Source organism: Panthera onca, chromosome B4 (genome assembly GCF_046562875.1).
Source record: "Panthera onca isolate mPanOnc1 chromosome B4, mPanOnc1 haplotype 2, whole genome shotgun sequence".
Taxonomy (NCBI): Eukaryota; Metazoa; Chordata; class Mammalia; order Carnivora; family Felidae; genus Panthera; species Panthera onca.
The window spans coordinates 81,246,473-81,254,668 of NC_138345.1; the positions used below are offsets into that span (position 1 = coordinate 81,246,473).

At 34.2% G+C, this 8,196-nt stretch overlaps 1 pseudogene; it reads left to right on the top strand.

The window, feature by feature from the left end:
• Nucleotides 1–5,653: 5,653 nt before the first annotated feature.
• Nucleotides 5,654–6,572, top strand: LOC144616811 (olfactory receptor 6C3-like; annotated as a pseudogene).
• The last annotated feature ends 1,624 nt before the right edge of the window (nt 6,573–8,196 follow it).

Sequence of the window (8,196 nt, forward strand, 5' to 3'; positions counted from 1 at the left end):
TGTTGACTGCTTCCTTTGCTGTGTAGAAACTTTTTACTTTGGTGTAGTCTCAATAGTTTATTTTTGCTTTTGTTTTTCTTGCCTCAGGAGACATATCTAGAAAATAATTGCTACAGCTGATGTGAAAGGTTACTACCTGGGCTCTCTTCTAGGGTTTTTATGGTTTCAGCTCTCACAGTTAATCAATTTTGAATTTATTTTTGTGTATGGTGTAAGAAACTAGTCAAGTTTCATTCTTTTGCATGTTGCTGTGCAACACCATTTTTTAAAGAGACTGTCTTTTTCCCATTGGATATTATTTCCTGTTTTGCTGAAGGTTAATTGACCATATAGTTGTGGGTTCATTTCTAGGTTTTCCATTCTGTTCTATGGATCTATGTGTCTCTTTTTGTGCTAATACCATACTGTTTTGATCACTACAGCTTTGTAATGTAACTTGAAGTCTGGAATTGTGATGCCTCCTGCTTTGCTTTACTTTTTCAAGGTTGCTGTGTCTATTTGGGGTCTTTTTTGTTTCCATACAAATTTTTATGATTGTTCTAACTCTGTGAAAATTGCTGTTGGTATTTTGATAGGGATTGCATTTGTGTGGTATAGACATTTTAACAATATTTGTTCTTACAATCCAGGAACATGGAATGTTTTTCCATTTGCTTGTGTCATCTTCTATTTCTTTCATCAGTATAGTTTTATAGTTTTATAGTTTTCAGTATAGTTCTTTCACCATTTTGGTTAGGTTATTCCTATGTATCTTATTGTTTTTGGTATAATTGTAAATGGGATTGTTGTTTTAATTTTTCTTTCTGCTGCTTCATCATTGGTGTATAGAAATGCAACAGATTTCTGTAGATTGATTTTGTATCTTGTGAGTTTACTGAATTCATTTTTCTGGTTTTGTTTTTTAAATTTATTTTTTCATTTTGAGAGAGAGAAAGGGGGGGGAGGGAGGGAGGGAGAGAACAAGCTGGGGAGGAGCAGAGAGAAAGGGAGAGAAGGAATCCCAAGCAGGCTGGGCACTGTCTGCACAGATCCCAATGTGGGGCTGGATCTCACAAACCATGAGATCATGCATGACCTGAGCCAAAATCAAGAGTCAGATGTTTAACCAACTGAGAGCCACACAGGTGACTCTGGGTTTCTTATATATATAGTATCATGTCACCTCCAAATAGTGAAAGTTTTACTTCCTCCTTGCAGATTTCGAGGACTTCCAGTACTATGTTAAATACCAGTGGTGAAAATGGACATCCCGGTCTTGTTCCTGACTATAGAGGAAAAGCTCTCCATTTTTCTCCATTGAGGATGATATTAGCTGTGGGTTTTTCATATATGGGTTTTATTATGCTGAGGTATGTTCCCTCTAAACCTACTTTGTTGGATTCATACTTTAAATAACCACATGTGTAGCACACTGTGAAACTTATTCTAGGAAGGATGACACCTTGTTAACAATCAAAATATAATTACTACTACAAAGAGGTAGCACAGGGAATTACCAAAGTTTGAGAAAATCAAAGAATCAAGAAGACTACTATAAAGGGTAAAATTAAACTAGCATTAACAAAACAAAGGAATTAACAAACAGACAAAAAACAGACAAAAAGACCATAAATAGAACAAAATGATGGTTGCCAGAGGGGAGCAGGGGTACAAAATGGCTAAATAGGAGTGAGAGGTACAGGCTTCCATTATGGAATGAATGAGTCATAGGAATAAAACATGCTGCATGAGGAATACAGCCAATGTTATTGTAATAGCATTGTATGGTAACAGCATTGTATAGCTACACTTGTGGTAAAAGTAGCATAATGTATAAACTTGTAGAATCACTACTTTTCCACCTGAAGCTAATGTAATAATGTAACTAATGTACTAATATAACTAATAGTTTTGTGTCAACTATACTCAAATATAAGCAAATAAATAGATAAATTAACATTTATGAATGATTAGAAGTGAATTTAGATGCCAAAGAAACCAGTTCCAGTAGGGAAAATAACATATGTGAGGGTGAATGACTTTCATTCATTATTTCACTTAATTTTTACAATATCCTATGAGTTGAGACTACTAGTCCTCTCATTTTATGAATAAAGAAATTGATATAAAGGATTAATACATTTTGTAAGTTAAATAAATTTTGCAATTTTACTAAGATATTGGGTCACTTTAACCTCAAAATCTAGGAACTGTGATCTGATCTATATGATACTATATCATTATGTGAATTATGGCTCCATTTTTATCTCTCTTTTATAAAATGTATAAATGATTTTTAATACCTGTGATGGTTAGGATGCAATGAAAAGGACACGTTCTTGTCTGTAGGAGTGAAATTTTGAAGTATCTATCAAGATTTGGTACTCATATATATTTTCAGGTAGCACTTGTATATATGCAAATGAGCATAAAAATGGACTTAGCATTGTAGCAAATGATGTAAAATCGATGGCAATTCAATCCCCTGAATCTTAATAAACAATGTAATTATTAAATTATTAGAAGTCTCCTTTGGTATTCCATGAACTCGTTATAAAAGGATGAGTCCCATCTAGAAAATTTATAAGGAATGATACCCGTTGTATATTGTTAACTGAAAAAGAAAAAAAGAAAAATTGCAAAAATATTTTCTGTAGTAAAACTGCATTACTATATTTAAAAAATTGCCTCTGGGTGTGTGAACATGACTGTGTTTGTGAGTGAATATACAGAAAAAAATCTCTGAAAGGATATACTATAAATATTTAATACTGGTTGATTTGAAGATGTGAGGGCAAATGGAGGATGAGTTAGAAAACATAAGGGCCATGCCATCTGACATCATATACCATTGATTTGATAATTGATTCTCTGACATTATTTCTCAAGGCATTAAGTCTATATAACTCTTAAAATTAAAAAATAAAAAAATGAGTTTAAAATACCTTTCTGATTTTTAAAAATATTACGGGGGCGCCTAGGCGGCTCAGTCGGTTAAGCATCTGACTTCGGCTCAGATCTGATCTCATCCTTCATGAGTTTGAGCTCCGCATCGGGCACTGTGCTGACAGTTCAGAACCTGAAGCCTGATTCGGATTCTGTGTCTCACTCTCTCTCCGACCCTCTCCCACTCACACTCTGTCTCTCTCTCTCTCAAAAATAAAGAAACATTAAAAAAAAATTTTAATATTACAATTCTTTCTTGACTAATTCATTCTTCTTTGTTCTGGTAGAGATGTATAAATGAATAAAACCTGAGTGCCACCCTCAATGAAGGGTTTACTGTGGTGGAGTTCAGCTCTATATTTAATGAACCCGAAGCAACTGAGAATAACTTATTTCCTGAGTACAGATTGAATGCCATGTGCATATTAGAAAAATTAAATACAGCCAAGGGGAAACCAGGTTGATTGTACACACTGGTAGGCACATGTTTGCTTTTAGTCTCACTGTATTGCTTAGCTTTCTGGAAAGATGGATGTTATGACATCACTATACCGCGTAAGACCATCTTGCCTGCATTCTGATTTTCTTTATTCTGGTCTCTCATACATTTATAGAGTGACTAGAGAAGGTAAATTTGTTTTATCTTTGGATAGTATCAATCTTTATCATATCCAGTGAGCTTTGAAATGTTTTACCTTACAGTCAGGAAGCAGTATTCCCTGGAAATTTACTTAAAGCACTCTCAGGGTTACAATAGTAATTTCTTGAAATTTAGGTCACAACAATGTTTATGCTTATATGGAAAGATAAAAGAGATAAAGAAAAATTCCTTTCCTTTTAGCAGAGGCTATATAGCAATCAAGCCTGCATTTTCTCTGTCTGCATAGACAGAGCAAGGGTAAATGAATGACAAAAAGTCTCCTGAAGTAGATTATGAATGCATTGCCTCCAATATTTTAAGCAAATTAAGAAAATCTGGGATTATATTTTTGTCTGGGATCATTAGACATAGCAGAAATAAAGTATGTTTTGTATTTATGAATAAATGTATTTTTATCTTTCTCCCATTAATAAGGTTATTTTTTGGAATACATTGCCGGGATCTCCAAATTACTACTTCAACATATTTACTATTTTTAATTTTATATTTTAATATTTCAGTTCAAAAACTATTAACAGTCTCTGTCTTTTGATATGCCAATTTTGCTGAAATGTGTCAAAAATGTGTCTTTTTAAAAAAATTTTTAATGTTTATTTATTTTTGAGAAACAGAGAGACAATGTGAGTGGGGAAGGGCAGAGAGAGAGAGGGAGACACAGAATCTGAAGCAGGCTCCAGGCTCTGAGCTGTCAGCACAGGGCCCAGTGTGGGGCTCGAACCCATGAACTATGAGATCATGACCTGAGCTGAAGTTGGAAGCTCAACCTGAGCCACCCAGGTGCCCTAAAAATGTGTCTTTTTCTAAAGGAAGACAATGCTGGTTGTCAAGGAAAAAACATAAAGCAAGGAAAATAAGGCACAATACAATCTTTGACACTTACCACCTACTGACTTCTCCAGTTAATGCTGTAAAAACAAGTACAGACATAAAAAGGAGATCTTTGAAATGTGACAATGCGTAATAAGTGAATTTCATTCTAGTGTATAAAATGTGACATGTGAGAATTAATTACTGATACTAACTTGATTCATATTACATTGCCAGTGATTTTCATTTTTTAAAAAAGTACAATAAATAGCACAAATAAAAGCTGGTTGCTAAGATAAAGAGAGAACAACATAGACAGAAGTCATATAGACTACATTTTAGTAATTTGTGGTTTCTATAAAGTAAATCTTATAGAGAATTTTTTACTTAGTCTTCTAGAAAGAAGGCAATGAGATATTTTGTGATTAAAAAAAAAACTCCTTTATGAGTCCCTTCTTGTACTCAAACAAGTTTAAGAGTGAAAAGACAAAGTGAATATAGTTACAAAACAAAGTTAATTGTTAATTTAAATGAGGAACATAAAAATTATATAAAGGGACTATATTACTGATATAGCTCTATCTATGTAAATATGGGTATCACTGGCTTCAAGTTTTTTTTCCCATAAATTAAGAACTTTACTCTTATTACAGCTAAGACAATTCTAGTCCTATATTTTTATGATTAGAAATACATTTATCTAATGAGCATATTAAAAAGAATGTATATTAAGAATAAAAATAATGACAGCTATTATTAATTAAGCTCAGGAATTGTGTTTGAGTCATCAGTTTCCAACAAAGCTTTACAACAAACTAAAGTTTATACATGGCATAAAAATGAAAACTAAAATTAGATATTTCAGTCCTAAAAGCATGCAATCCTGGAAACCTGAAAACAATATCTCAATATCTAAACTACAGATATAATTACTAAATATTGTTGTAGAAATATATAAATAAGAGATGTATTGCACATATAGAAAATTTGGTTACAAGTACAGATGCTATATAAAGTCACTCGTGAGTGGACTTTTAATATAGACTTAAGAATACATTTTTCCTTTTCAACAGAGGATGTGCAAAATATTTCTACTTAATGGGATTGAGTGGATATTGCAAAAAGGCAAACAGGAAAAAAGTTCCATTGGCTTCATTTCATTGGAACTAATAGTGCAAACATTTGATCTTCAATTCCTTTATCATTCACAAACTCTGTTTTGTTTTTCACAGATTTTGCTTAAAGATGATAAAAATCAGTATGCAAAACCATACAATGATTAGAATTTTTTCTCTTGGGCATCTCAGATGACCCAAAGCTTTAGGCTATAATCTTTATCATTCTGCTTAAGGCTTATATGTTAAGTGTCACTGGAAACCCAACCATCATCATCCTCACCTTGACAGACTGTCCTATGTATTTTCTTCCTGTGGAATTTCTCCTTAGAAATTACATTCACCAGTGTGTCTATCCCCAGATTTTGGGGGACAATCATTACTAAAGTTAGGACCATTTCCTATAATGATTGTTTAGCTCAGCTATTTTTCTTCATCTTCATGGGTGTGTCTGAGTTTTTTCTTCTCACTGCCATGTCTTTTGATCGCTACGTTGCCATCTGCAGGCCTCTTCACTACACCACCATCATGAACAAGAAAATCTGCACCCTACTGGTCTTTGGGTCATGGCTGGGGGGATTCCTTACCATTTTCCCACCACTCATGCTCATCCTCCAGCTAGATTTCTGTGCTGCCAATGTAATTGATCATTTCTCCTGTGACTATTTCCCTTTTACAACTCTCGTGCTCAGATACATGGCTTTTAGAGATGATTGGCTTTTACTTTGCTTTTGTTACTCTGCTCTTCACATTGGCATTAGTGATTCTTTCCTACACGTGCATTCTTAGCTCCATTCTGCGAATCCGTCCGCTACTCAAAGAAAAAAGGTTTTCTCCACATGTTCCTCTCACTTGATTGTCATTTCCATCTCTTATGGGAGCTGTATATTCATGTATGTCAAGCCTTCAGCAAAAGAAAGAGCATCACTGACCAAAGGGGTAGCTATTCTCAACACCTCAATTGCCCTATGTTGAACCCTTTTATTTATACCCTGAGGAACCAGCAAGTAAAACAAGCTTTCAAAACTTTGCTTCATAAAGTAGTGTTTTCTAGAAACAAATGAAAGTATGTATTAACAAGAAAGGATGTTATTGGGAAGATCCACTAAAGGAAAAACAAAATTTTGACTTCTACAATATGCTCCCATAAGCAGCTCACAGATATTTGCAAGGTGCCAGAGTCCAACTCCAGCTTAAGAAACCTTATTTTCTTTCCCCAATGGTTCTTTTCCCAGGGGGTCTGTCGAGAGCAATTCCCCAACAGACAATTCCCCAGGTACTTTTATTAAGGCCAAATTACATAAAATCGGGAGTACAAGAAGTTTCACTGTTGATGGGCAGCCCTGCAGTCCCGATCTGTCCACCGCCTGGGCCCTGCCATCAGGCTGGTTGGATAGCTCAGCTTCCGGCAGCAAGACTGTGCTCATTTGCTTAAGCTTTCTTGTACACTGAAAGTAACTATGTTGTGTCTATCTTTCAAACTATCTGTAGGTTCAATTTCCTCACTGATTTACAATTCTGAATATAGCCAGTAGCTATAAAGTATAAATCATTTTCCTGATTGTTTATTATTTCCAAATAATAAAAAGGTTGTTTTTTTTTTTATTTTTTTTTATTTTTTAATATATGAAATTTACTGTCAAATTGGTTTCCATACAACACCCAGTGCTCATCCCAAAAGGTGCCCTCCTCAATACCCATCACCCACCCTGCCCTCCCTCCCACCCTGCCCTCCCTCCCACCCCCCATCAACCCTCAGTTTGTTCTCAGTTTTTAACAGTCTCTAATGCTTTGGCTCTCTCCCACTCTAACCTCTTTTTTTTTTTTTTTTTTTTTTTTTCCTTCCCCTCCCCCATGGGTTTCTGTTATGTTTCTCAGGATCCACATAAGAGTGAAACCATATGGTATCTGTCTTTCTCTGTATGGCTTATTTCACTTAGCATCACACTCTCCAGTTCCATCCATGTTGCTACAAAAGGCCATATTTCCCAAATAATAAAAAGGTTTTAAAAAGACTTGAGGAAACACTCTTTTAATTGATTTATCCTTAAATTTTATTTTCTGTTACTAATATCACATTTTCCTTTTTTTTTTTTTTTTTACATTTCCTTTTTAAAGCTATAAATAATATGGAACAAATTCTCTAACAATTATATTTTTTGCACAATATCTATAGTATCTGTCTAGTTCTTCTCACTCAGCTAATACAGCTGAATGTCTATTTTACTGCTTATAAATTATTTAAAAGTCATATATCTTTTGCTTTCTAGTTATGCTCAGGGTATGTGTTATTTTTTAATATACTCCCCCTTGTTTATTTCTATTATATTTTATAATATGTAAAGACAAATATTTAGGCAGTCACTATTATATTTATGCCACATGAAAGTTTGATAGGACTTTCATGAATAATACTATCTCTTCTTTAGAGAGCAGTTATTCTGTGCTATATGCTCAACTAGGTATGTCCTAGGTATTTAATCTGCACAGCTATATGGCAACATAGACTAATTATATCTTTCTTACAAGTGGGCAAACTGATGTTCAGAAGGGTTGAGTAATTTGCCTTAGGTCTTGAGGCATAACAGCCAGTGTGATAACCTGACTTGAAAAACAAAACAAAGGCAAAAACTTGTGTTTATTTCACATATACTTAAGAATCTGTGGGAACTTGCAAATATCTATAGC